Source organism: Rousettus aegyptiacus, unplaced genomic scaffold, assembly GCF_014176215.1.
Source record: "Rousettus aegyptiacus isolate mRouAeg1 unplaced genomic scaffold, mRouAeg1.p scaffold_m13_p_1, whole genome shotgun sequence".
NCBI classification, from domain to species: domain Eukaryota; kingdom Metazoa; phylum Chordata; class Mammalia; order Chiroptera; family Pteropodidae; genus Rousettus; species Rousettus aegyptiacus.
Window position 1 is genome coordinate 11,548,403 of NW_023416284.1, and position 11,992 is coordinate 11,560,394.

Sequence of the window (11,992 nt, forward strand, 5' to 3'; positions counted from 1 at the left end):
CTGCAAGGCCTTTTTCTCATCTCATTTCTATTTTCACTGTTCTATTCAATAATTCTCCATTGAACTATAGGAAAAACTTCTCACCTAGACTTCCTGCCTTTATCACTTTCTGTCTGCACCTACTGTTCATTTCTTGACAGAGTGATCTTTGTGAAAATCAGATCTGCTCTGCTCTGTTATTCAAAAGTCTTTACTCGTTCCCAATTGCCTACAAAATGAAGTCTGAGATCCAAAATCCTCAGGCAAGCATTCAACTTATCTCCCACTATTATCATTCATACATCCTAGACACTAAGACAAGTGTAGCTAAGTAAGTATGGAATATTGGATAAGTCTACAGCCATACCACCCTGAACCTTTGATCTTGTCTGATCTTGGAAGCTAAGCAGGGTTGGGCCTGGTTAGTACTTGGATGGGAGACCACCTAGGAAGACCAGGTGCTGTAGGCATTTAAAAAAAAAAAAAAATGAAGGCATCTTGGAGAAGAAGGAGAGATGTTGGGGGTAAAATGGACAAAGGGACCCATTTTACAGGAGACTGGTGGGAAGGAGGAGAAATCATTTGGTATTTTTAGTATTTACTGGGTCTTCCTAAATGTCTAACCACAGAGGAATGGTGAAGTGATTTATGGAAACTCTACTTATGATATGCTATATATTTACAGCTTAAAATTACATTTACGGTTCAAAACAGGATAATATGTGTACAAAAGAAAGTATGGTACATTCATATGATACCTTATCATGAAGCCATCCCGAAACCAGATTTTGAAGAATATTTAGTGGGATTATAAAGTTAAAAAGTAGAATAAATTTATTATTACAATGGTTTCCATGAAGAGAAAACAGACTAGAATGTATTACAAAAACACATTAAGATGTGATAGGATTATGAGAGACTTCATTCATTTTTCATAGTTTTTCGTATTGTTCTACAATAAGCATGTATTGTTTTTATTTTACGATTAGAAAAAAGAATAATGTTTATAGGTTTGTAATAATATGAGGAAATGCAATTTGTAATAATATCAAATGAAAAAGCAGAAGACAAATTCATATATAAAGATCTCAACTATATTAAAAAATATTTTGAAAAGGTGAGAAGGAAATATACCTGAATGTTAGCAGTTGTCTTGGGGTATTTTCTTTAATGTGCAAGTACTCTTTTTATTATAGTAGACAGCATTTTATTTAAAAATTTGTTGTGATGCTCTATTGGTCAGGTGTCTTCAGAGAACTAGAACCAATAAGACTGATCGATCTATTGATCGATTGCGTATGAAGAACTGGCTTTCACGTTTGAGGGTTGGCAAGTCTCAAATCTGCAGTGTGGCCCAGGAGGCTGGGGACCTAGGGAAGCCAATGGAGGCTGGAGACCAGGGGGATCTTCCAGCTGAATGCAGCCTGCAGGAGAATTCTTCCTCGCTTGGGGTGGCTAGTCTTTTTGCTCTATTCACGACTTTGACTAATTGAATGAGGCCCACCCATGATACAGAAGAAGGCAGTCTACTTCCTCAAAAATTTAAATGTTACTCTCATCCAAAAACACCCTCTCATCTGACACATAAAATTAACCAACACGGATAGCACAACCAATAAAGTATTCTTGCCAAAAAGTAAATCTAACTGAAACGTATCAATCTTCTAGATCTAACGATCACTTTACAGGAACAACATTGGATAGAGGAATATGTGAAAAGACACCCTAGGAATGAGATTTTATTCAATCCAGAAAGGACAAATTAATGGCATAAAAAAATAGGGGACCACTGATAGATGGAACGTGGCTTAAGAGGCACATCGGCCAAATGTGATGTGTGGACCTTATTTGGATCCTCGTTTGAATGAACCAATTATGAAGAGACATTTATGAGAGAATCCAGGAACTCTGAACATGAACTAGAAGTTAGTCAATATTAGGGCTTTTTTTTAATGTGTTAATGGTATTCTAGTTATATTTTCTAAAACGAGATGTCTTTTCTCTTAGAAATACAGAATGAGATATTTATAAACGGAAAGGTTTGACATTTGAACTTTGCTTTAGGATAACCCAGCACACTGCGGAGAGGTATAGATGAAATAAAGTCTTCCATATTTTGATAATTGTTGGTGTTGGGGGGTGAGGGCTCATTATATTATTCTCTCTACCTTTGTGTGTGTTTAAAATTTATCATTAAAATATCCAATTTTTCACCTCTGCTCACAGTCTAAAGGATGAGAACTTGCTGTTGCAGGCCTCAAGAAATACCCAGTTTACAGCATAGAAAGTCTGTATTTTCAAAGTCACACATTCCTGTAGATGAGCACATCAGTGATATGCCCACAAAACTGCAAGTCTAGCACCGTGCTCTCCGATAGACATAGAACTCAAGCCATGCATGAAATTTGCAGTTTTCTAGGCTGCATTAATGAAAGTAAAAAAGAATCAGGTGAAATCAATGTTAACAATGATTTTACTTAAGCCAATATATCCAAAATATTATAATTTCAACATGTCATATAAAAATTATTGATGAGATGAATGGGATTTTTCTCTCTCCTGCTTCGTGTATGTTGTCTAGTTCTGGGTAAGCTTCTCCATGTCTGCAAGAGGACTTCCCATAGAAACGAGAGCATTGTGTTCCTACTTCACACTCAACAGGACAGAGAACCTGGCAAACATCTTCTAATATCTCATTGGCCCATTTGGCCTAGACCTGCCAATCATTGACAAAGGACATGGGATTGCCATGGTCAGACAGACGAATCAGAGGCCTGGAGTGGGCATCAATTTCCGAGTCTCACAGCTATTACTCAGTGCAAGAGGTAGGTAGGTGATGGATGTTGGGGAGCCAGACCCAAAGTCTATATCAGAGAAGGTTCTAGCACTCAGGAACACCGTCCAGACCACTCAAGATCTTCTCCACCACTTATGGGATAAGAGAACGTAGTTCTTCAGTGAGGCATCTTTAATGGCTTTTGCTACAAAGGAGCAAAGAGCTCATTAATATAATCTGTTTTCAGGCCAGCCAGGATGACGCTGAGCTGTTGACAGAGGTCCATAACGCTTTCCTAAGGAAACAAAATCCCCTATTTCCGTGTTCTTTCAGCACAGTGTAGATGTGTGATATAGAAGAAACAGGCTTGCCCTGGCTTCTGCGCCTGCTCTGCCCACTGCTCATTAGTTGGAGGACCCTGGGCAAAGCACTCAACTGTCCTGGTTGTGTTTCCCATTTGTAAAATACGAGACTAGACTACAACAAGGGTGGTCAATCACAGTTCTAAAGTCTGGGACTAAGCCCTTAAGCTGCGGTGTCACATCTTAACTCAGGGCAGTTTGTGTCGGAATTAAATTGTGGGACGCCCTGTCAATGTCTGGCGAGAACTGGAGAATTGCTTGGTGTGGAAACACCACACACTGAGTATCAGATATGTTGCTGGTGTGAGTCATAGTAGTGAAAACCATTCTTTTTTCCCTTCTGCAAATACTCATGAGAAAAGTGGGAGAAATCTTGGTAGTCAAGATTATCCTAGAAAATTTACATGGTGTAAGTTCAAAGAGACAGAAAGTAGAACAGTGGTTACCAGGCGCTGGGAGAAGGGAGATGGACAGACATCTAGTAATGTCTGATGGATGCAGAGTTTCAGTTTGGGATGATGAACAATTTCTGGCGACGAATAGTGGTGATGTTTGGACAGTAACGTGAACATACTCAATGCCGCTGAATATCGTACACTACAAAATGGTTAAAATGCCAAAATTTTATGTTACAAACATTTTACCACAATATGTTTTTAAAAATATTATCTTGGAAAATGCACAATCTATTGACCGCATTTAATTCATGGGACCGATTTGCTATAGCAGAATTCACAGGTCTGGCTGTTCTGCATTTTTTTCTCCCATTACACTGAGAAGGTTAAAATGAGAGATTTTACAGTCTGACTAACCTGGGGTATACTCCTAGTCCTACCACTTGCTAGCTGGGGGACCAGGATAAATTACTTAAAAATAAAAATATCAGCTCACATTTATTGATTTACTAAGCATTTCATTTACGGCAGGTACTGCACTGAGCATTTTTACAGGTATTACTTGATTTCATCCTCATTATCATCATATATAATGTAGATCACCATTTATTCCAGTATCCCAGGGAAAGAAAGTGAGTCACAGAGAGCTAAAGTAACTCAGCCAAAGCCATACAGTCAGCAAGCAGGGGAATCAGAAGTCACCCCCAAACCAGGATGACTTGTTCATTAGGCACGAGAGGCACAGTGTGTACTTTTAGGGGCCCATAAAATTGCTTTATTTTTTTTAATCTTAATCAGAAGAAAGAAGAAATATAATGATAATGGCTATATAATAATGAATTCAGCCTGGGTTAGATTTATCTTTACTCCCACATAGTAATAAAATATAACGTTTAATATTTTTTAATGGAAAGAAGGGCCCCACAAAAGCAAGAGTGCCTCGGGCCCACAAAATCATGACTTCTAACTCCAGACCCCCTAACTCTAGGCCCCCAGGTTTAAACCACCATGGTTTGCCAACTCTCTGAACCCCAATTAACTTTTAAGACTGAATATCTGCATAGACTCAGACAAGTCACCCTTTCTATGCCCCAGGCTCCTCCTCTGTGAAATGGGGATGATCAATGGTGTTGACTTGCCTTTGGCCACAAAGATGCTCTGAGTAAATGTGCACAACACCTGAGTAGCGGTCCTGACACTCGGTGAGGGCTCCGTAACGATTAGCTCCATCTGACATCATTCCTCAATGCAGCGGCAGGGGCTGCAGCGTCCAGACCCCGGAGGGGCTGTCTCTGAGAGGGCCAGCTGGCTGACAGCTTCAGTGTAGCAACACCTCATCAGGCACACCAGGAATTCCACAGCATCTTCACAGCAGCCTCCGGAGAGATTCTGATGTGTTCTTCAACCAACCAGGGCAGATTGATGCTTATAAAAGCTTCCAGGCCTCAGCGATAATTTCCCCCCTTCCCACACCGCTTCCCACTCCCCTGGGCCCTTTTCCACCTTTGCACTGTTTCTGCAGGAAGCAGGACAGAAAGGACTCGGTTTTAAGCAAGTGTAGAAGAAAGAGCACAGACTTAGAACTCTCAGGAACTGGCTTTGCAGCCCAGCTCTGCCAGATCAAGCTTGGATGAGTCACGCAACCTTTCTGAGCCTCAGAACCCTCGGCTGGATAACGGGAACGTGTAATTAAAGGAGAAATAATACTCGTGATCGTTATTACTACAGGAGCCTAAGAGCTTTGGGGTCAGAGTCCTTTGGTTCAAATCATGGCTTCTGCCCCTTGAGAGTTATGTGAATTTCCCTCTTCAAATCTAAGTTTCTCACTTGTGAAATGGGAAATAATAGTAACCACCTGAAAGGGTTATCAGGAGGATCGGATGAGATAATTAGATTTAAAGCGCTCTGTAGCCCTGGGAACACAGTAAGCATAAAGGTCAACAAATTGTCATTTTAATTATAATTGTGCCTCTTCATGAGTCCTATAGCATATCGTCCACTTTCTCAACTGCACATAGTAGATGTTCAATGAACAGCTGCTGGACGAACAGATGAGTGAATGGATATGAACTAATATGAACTAATGAATAAACTCTCCGCCACTCTCAGCATGGGCCTCTTTTCTTCATGCCAAATCCCCCTTAACCTAATGGCAATAAAATTTTTTGCAGCCTCAAGATTTTCAATTTTATTGTTTATTCTTGACTGGATGAGGCAGTTTAAAATATATCCATGACCTTGACACTCCCTTCAAAAAGTGGTTCTAATTTCCTTCCTCTTGACTGTCAGCTGAACTTAGTGACTCACTTCTAACAGACAGAACAAAGTGAAAGGGACAGCGTGCAACTTCTAAGACTGGGTCATAAAAATCATTGACGCTTCCACCTTGGTCTCTCTCCTGAGTCACTCACTCCAGGGCAACGTAGCTACTACGTCATGAGCACACTCGAGCAGCTCTACGGAGGGATACATGTAACAAAGAACCGAAGCTTCTTGCCAGTAACAACGTGAGCCAACTATCATGGAAGCGTATCCTCTGGCCCCAGCAAGCCTTCATATGACTGCGGCCCCAGCCAACAATTGGACCGCAACCTCATCAGAGACTCATCAGAGCAAGGAATAACCGGCTAAGCCACTTCCAATCTCCCGACCCATGGAAACTGTGATAGTAAGTGTTGTTTTAAGCTGCTATCTTGGGGGATAATTTGTTACACAGCAATAGATAACTAATACACTTTGGATGAATTTTCTTGATTAGAGCCTGAACAAATGCTTTTCTAATGATACCTGGCTCGTGAAGACTTCTGATGGTTCACTCTCTGCATCGTTTTAACACTATTCGGAAAGTCTGAATCCACCCTTTACTCACGACATTACAGCTAACTAATCGAGGACCACTTTTGCCCTAAGATCTCAGGTGGGCTGCATCCTGACATCATTTGTACACCAGCCCACAGAGGGGTTGGCACTACCAGATCCCCAGCTGAGAAGGAAGAGTTGGGCTCAGTGACAATCAGGCTTCTATCCAGTCAGAAGCTCTTATTTGTAAGCATCATATTGTCGTTTTAGGAGAGTCCATCCCAGAGACACTATTTTCTTACTGACAGCTCCCATGCTATTTCAACAGCAGTTAATCCTTTAACCTTATTTGGAGACAACTTCAGAATCCTTTCTCTGGCTGGCCAAGTTTCTGCACTCACTGGCGAGAACCGTCATAGGCCTGTGCATCTGGGAAGTCTCTGCGTGATGTGGACTAGAGCCTAAAGTGCCTCTCCAGATCGAGGCCTGGGGATGAGAAAGACAAGCCAGCTCTTCTCATCTCACGATGAGGACATTAGCAATTGGGTTATTCTGAGGACATGGCCAGTGTGGCTATGGACATCACGTTCAACAGATTTTTACTGTAGACAAGGCCAGGGCATGATGGTGAGCAAAGGTCCTTGCCCTGAAGGAATGCATGATCTGTTTGGGAAGACAGACAATTGGATCGATAATTGTAATTCAGAGCAGTGAGCAGCGGTTTACCCACCCGCGGGGTGAACTGGGAGCACAGAGCAGCAGAGAGCCAACGAGTTCCTCCCTCAGAGATGGAAAAGACAGGACAGAGTCAGGCAGTACTGAAGAGGCAGGATCAACCATGGCCAAGTACGGAAAGAAGTACATCCTGGGTCGAGGACTTTGAAGGCTAGGACAGGAATTCCTCTGAGTTCTTGGTTATAACTTCTGAAGGGCTGGCGGCATCTGATTTATCCTCCTCCAATCCCTCTTAGAGTTGAGCTGGAACCAAACCAGACTTGAAAGTTGAAGGAAGATCTCACGCAAAGGGGTCAAGATCCAAAAACTCACACACCATTTATAGCAAGAATCCTGTCACAAGGGCCGAGTGCAGATTTCTTGTCAAATTTTGTCAAATCTGTTCACTTTCTCTATCTGTACCGCTCTCAGCCAGGTCTCAGCCTCCATTCTCTCTTGTTTGGTTTTTATAGTAGTCCTCTAACTGATCTCCCCATTTCTACCCTAAATCTCAGGCCCTCATGGCAGCTGCAGTGACCCTTTAAAAAATTCAAATTGGATAATGTCACTCCCCTGCTTAAAACTCTTGAAAAGTCTTTTATTAGTCTAAGGATAAAATCCACCCTCCTTTATGCCGGACCAGGCCTATGTGTCTACCCTCCAACCCCCTCTCCCGCCTTGTCCCAGCTGCTCGCCCTGTCCCATGTACTGACCGCCTACTGCCCAAATATACCAAGCTCTTTTCCACCCATAGCCATCCATTCACTCGAAACATGTTTATCAAGCACCTTCTATGTGCCAGACAGCGTTCTTGGCACTGAATAGACAGCAGGGAACAAAATGCACATAAGTCCTTCCCCTTGAGAAGCTTACATTTTAGTGAGGGGAAACAGACATAAACAGGTACATAGATACAGTATGTCGGATGGGAATCAATACTAGGGGGAAAGAAAGCAAGCTCAGAGAAGGCATCGGAAGTATTGGGAGTGGGTTTGCGATTCTCAGCATGGTAGCCAGGGATGTCTTAACAGGAAGGTGATATTCGAGACTTAAAGGGTGTGAGGGAACAAGCCATGCAGTTATGTGGGGCTCAGCAGTGGGGACAGCAAGTACAAAAGCCCTGACGATGCGCCATGGCCGGTACATCCAAGGTGCAGCGAGGAGGCCAGAGGGGTTGGCAGGGAGGGTAGGGTCCTAATCAGGGGAGGCTGACAGGCTGGCGCAGAACTTCGGCACCTGTAGAATGCTCCGCGTGGAACATTCTATCCTGGTTCTGTCCTACCTTTCAGATCCCAGAGGGACTTTCCTTGGCCACCCTCCCTCACACTTCCTTCTCACAGCACACGCTTTCCTTCACAAGGAGCACCCCAAGAGGCAGTTGCTTTATCTAATTCCATAACACAAAATTCCATAACAGCAGCAGCCCTGTCTGCCTTGTCGACCATTGTAAACTCAGTGCTCAGCAGACTCCCAGCCCTTGGTAAGCGCTCAATAACGCTTTATCAAATGAAACAAAGAAGCATGGAGATTCTGTAATTATTATTCCTGGTATGAATCCTATGGAGTAGGAAGAAATGTGTTTTGTTGATGGAGGAACATCCCCAGGACATCTGGGGGCATCAGCCTAGAGGTCAAAAAAGGTTTCAGAGAGAAAGAGATTGAGAAAAAAAATCCCACACATACTACGTTTAAAGACTTGGGAATTAGAACAGCCCTGAACTTCTAAATAATAAGAGTAGACACTAGACGGCAAAGGAACAACGCCTTCAAAATACTGAGGGAAAAATACCATTAGCATAGAATTCTACATCGAGCCAGTCTATCAATCGGTGCGAGGGAGGATAAATGTAATTCCAGAGATGCAAACTCTCAAAAATTGTACCTCTCATGCGATTTATCTCAGAAAGTGATTGATGATGTACTCCACCTATGTGAGAGAAAAACACGAGAAGAAACAAGTATTCAATGCAGGAGACAGGCAAGGGAAATTCCCAAGCCGCTGGCAAGAGGAAAGCTTGAGATGACAGCTGTGCAGAGCTCAGTGCGAATGGGCACAGGAGGGCAGAGGCTCCGGGACTGAGGTGTCCAGGACAAGAGGGGAATTCACACATTACTAACTCCATGCAACCAGGACTGCGTAATTGGCAAGGCCCAGCGTAAAATGAAAACAAAGAGGCATGACCTCTTGTTCAAAAATTATTAAGGATTTCAAGGTGTCACTCCCCTGCTTAAAACTCTTGAAAAGTCTTTTATTAGTATTAAAGCAAGTGGGCTCTCTTGGGAATGGAACCCTGGGCTTGCACGGGTCATGCACCCAGGAAGTTGGCCCTGCACATCAACTGTGTTGAAAACTGTCTTGGTAGCTGTTTCCATCGACAAACTAAGTAAGAGAAACTAACTCTAGATGACTTAAAGAGAACAGGAATTTATTCAAAGGCTATTAGGTGGCCCACGAAAATCCCAAGAAAGTTAGAGAACTTTGTTCGTAGTCATCCAACTAGAAACAAGTCCTCAAACCAGGACATAAGCTGGTATAGTGAGGGTGACGCCGCTGCTGTCCCCGAGTACCGGGCACGACAGCTCGCAGCGTTGACACTGCTAAGTCCCTGGGCACAATTCCCCGCCACTGTCCTGTGTGGCTGCCCCACTGCAACTTCTTCCACCAAAAAAAGCTCCTTGCATTTTCTGCTTCTCCAGGTATTAGTCAGCTGTTCAAAGTCTTAGATGTGCGCATGTGATGGGTGGAGCCCAAGCCAAGTGCCCATGCCCTAGTTGCAGAGGCTGGAGAAGTAAGCATCTAGAATCTTCTTCTATGGTGAAGGTCTGCTTCCCACAAATCTCGTAAGGGGAAATTCCCCGTACACAGGACGGTTTCGTAATTTGTCATTTCGGAAGAATGACAAATATCCATTGTATGGTTATGGCAAAAATTGATGATACGCAGGTTTAGAAGAAAAAAAAAAACGCACAAAAACAAAGCTAAGCAAGTGGAGAAAAAAAAAGAGAAAGATAAATAGAAATGCAGACAAAAGTAAAATAAAAAGTTGCTCAAGAAAAGAAACATACTGATAGTGTACTATCTGGATCATCAGTGTTCTACGTGCACATACTTTGAATAATGTCAAAATCGAACATGGATTTAATCCAAAATTGTTACATTTATCACATCGTGAAGATGGAAAGGGGAGAATCAGGGTCGTTGATGATTTAAGAAAGCTAAAGTATCATCTGCTGTAACAGGAAGTTAATAGATAACGTCTAAAATGGGTACATGAAATTTTGAAGTAAGTTCATATTTAGAAATATGGACATAATGCCCAAAGAAGCTGCCAAAACATCAAAAATGGTCCTCTGGGGAATAAGACTGGAGAGTGAGGAGAGGTGAGGCGAGGGAACTGCTTTTTTGTTGCTGTTTGTTTCTGTTATAATAAGGCTTTTGGCGTTCGTTTTGGTCAGGCTATATTAAGCTGTGCTGCAGTAACAAATAAATCCTGAAAATCTCAATGGCTTAACTCAGTAATAGGGTTTTTCTTATTCATACTGAGTCCAGGGTGGGTTGGGCAGCCTTCTGCAGTCTTGCTGTCCCCTCCTCCTGAACAAGGTCCTTACAAAAGGAAAAAAAAGCTGGAGGGTGGGGTACTGGGAAGGGCTTGGACTCGCAGTGGCCTATATTGTGTCTACGCACATTCCAAAGCTCAGAACTCAGGCTCTTGGGCCCAAATAATTCTAAGAAAGCTGAGAGATGTGGTCTTTCCGGAAAAACACATAGCGTTGTCTTTGCCACAGTACCATTTTTTAAAATTAAGACTCTAATATTTAGAACAGTTTTAGGTTGACAGAGAAATTGAGCCGAAAGTACAGAAAGTTTCCTATATCCTCCCAGCACACACACACCATTTTCTCTATTTTTAATACCTTGCATTGGTGTGGCGCGTTTGTTGTAATTGATGAACCAATGATTGATGTATTACTATTAACTGACGTCCATAATTTATAGCAAGTTTCGCTCTTTGTGTTGTCTATCCTATGGGTTTTAACAATGTCATGTACCCACCATTATAGCATCTTACAGAATACATTCGCTGCCCTACATATCCCCCTGTGCTCCATCCGGTTATCCCTCCCACCCCCATGCTCCCTGAACCCCTGGCAAACAAACACTGATCTTTTCACTGTGTCTATAGTTTTCTCGTTTTCGGAAATGTCCTATAACTGGAATCACGCAGTAAGCAGCCTTTCAGAAAGACTTCTTTCATTTAGCAATATTCATTTAAGGGTCCTCCAGACCTTTTTGTGACTTGAAGGCTCGTTTCTTTTTAGTCTGAATACAATTCCACTGTCTGGATGTACCACTGTTTATTTATCCTATCACCTAGTTAAGGACATCTTGGTTGCTTCCAAGTTTTAGCAATTACGAATAAAGCTGCTATAAACATCCATGTGTGGGTTTTTGTGCAGGACATAAGTTTCAACTTATTTGGATAACTACAAATGCAATGAGAGGAAAGAAGTTGCTGAATCTTATAGGAACACTATGTTTAGCTTTGTAAGAAACTGTGACACTGTCTTCCAAAGCAGCTGTACCATTTTGAATTCCCTCTAGTAATTAATGGGACTTCCTGTGGCTCCACATCCAGCATTTGGTGTTATTAGTGGTTAGGATTTTAGCCATTTTAACAGATGTAATCTCATTGAGGTTTTAATTTGAAATTCCTAATGACATATGATATTGAGCTTTTCACATGCTTATTTGCCCTGTGTTTATTTTCTTTGGTGAGATGTACGTTCAGATCTTTTGCCCACTTTTTAATTGGATTGCTTGGTTTCTGATTGTTGAGTTTTAAGAGTTCTTTGTATATTTTGGATACAGTCCTTTATCAGATATGTGTTTTGGAAATATTTTGTCCCAGCCTGTGGCTTATCTTTTCATTCTCTTAACTGTCTTTCACACAGAAATTTCTAGTTTG

The 11,992-nt window shown here is 42.1% G+C and overlaps 1 pseudogene; it reads left to right on the top strand.

Annotated features, from left to right (window-relative positions):
• The first annotated feature begins 332 nt into the window (after nt 1–332).
• On the top strand, nt 333–449 carry LOC118606549 (annotated as a pseudogene).
• The last annotated feature ends 11,543 nt before the right edge of the window (nt 450–11,992 follow it).